General features: G+C 48.4%; 1 non-coding gene across 1 annotated transcript; it reads left to right on the top strand.

The window, feature by feature from the left end:
- The first annotated feature begins 912 nt into the window (after positions 1-912).
- LOC114553413 (U6 spliceosomal RNA) lies at positions 913-1,018 on the top strand. The gene has a single exon (XR_003692325.1). It is a non-coding gene; the product is annotated as a U6 spliceosomal RNA (small nuclear RNA).

Genomic DNA, 1,018 nt, shown 5'->3' with positions numbered 1-1,018 from the left:
ACGTTTTTCCCTCCTAAACACACGCACACACACTGTGAATTGACTCTCCTTTTGCTCGGTCGGGTAACAATAATAATAGTAATGAATTGAATTTGTATAGCACTTTTCAAGGAGCTGAAGCAAAAAGCTTCAGATGTGTACTCCATGTTGTTTCCTCTCTGTCTGCTCTTGCTTGGTTTCCCTCACACACACACACACACACACACACACACACACACACTGAATTGTCTCTCATGCTTGATTCAACAGCAGAAACAAGCTTTAGTAATCCAAAATGTTTTCGGCTACCGAAGGGAAGCTGTTGCTTCTGCCGTGAGCGCGTGTTGCAGCCTCCTTGTCTCTCCCTTTTTGTTAGTTACACGGCCTACATTCCTCCCCCCCCCCACCACACACACAGAGACTCACAGACACAATTTCTGTTTACAGGCTGGTTTCGTGCCGTGAACATGTGTTGCAGCCTGTGTGTCTCCTTGTCTCTCCCCCTTTGTGTGTTACGCTGCCTAAAGTCTTCCCCCAACCCCGTCCTCCCAGCCGGGGATTTTTGGGGGGGGGTCAAAGTGCCTCCACTGAGCCGGGGGGGGTGTGTGAGCACGTCTTTTGTTCTTTCACCTTCAGCACACCAATCCTGGCTCTCTGACGTAAGCTTCTTTGCATAGTTTTCCCATCAGCCCCTGTGAGTTCCTCAGCAGGCAGACAGAACATAAAGTATTTCAGATTGGGTCACATCTGCTCCTTTTGGGTTACTAAACATCCAGATGTCACAGCATAGCATCCAGACCTCTGCTTACTGTTGCTATATGTCCAGATACAGCCAGGGTTTGCTCCCCTTTACTGCCTATCTTTCCTCCAACCGTGGGAGAGTTCCTTCAGCTCCAGAGGCCTATAAATACCCCTCCGGACCTTGGTACTAGTGTGATAGTTCGCTATCACATATACTAAAATTGGAACGATACAGAGAAGATTAGCATGGCCCCTGCGCAAGGATGACACGCAAATTCGTGAAGCGTTCCTCATTTTG

Source organism: Perca flavescens, chromosome 3 (genome assembly GCF_004354835.1).
Source record: "Perca flavescens isolate YP-PL-M2 chromosome 3, PFLA_1.0, whole genome shotgun sequence".
NCBI lineage: Eukaryota > Metazoa > Chordata > Actinopteri > Perciformes > Percidae > Perca > Perca flavescens.
The sequence above is the reverse complement of the archived record's forward strand: the minus strand, read 5'-3'. Positions and strand labels throughout refer to the sequence as shown.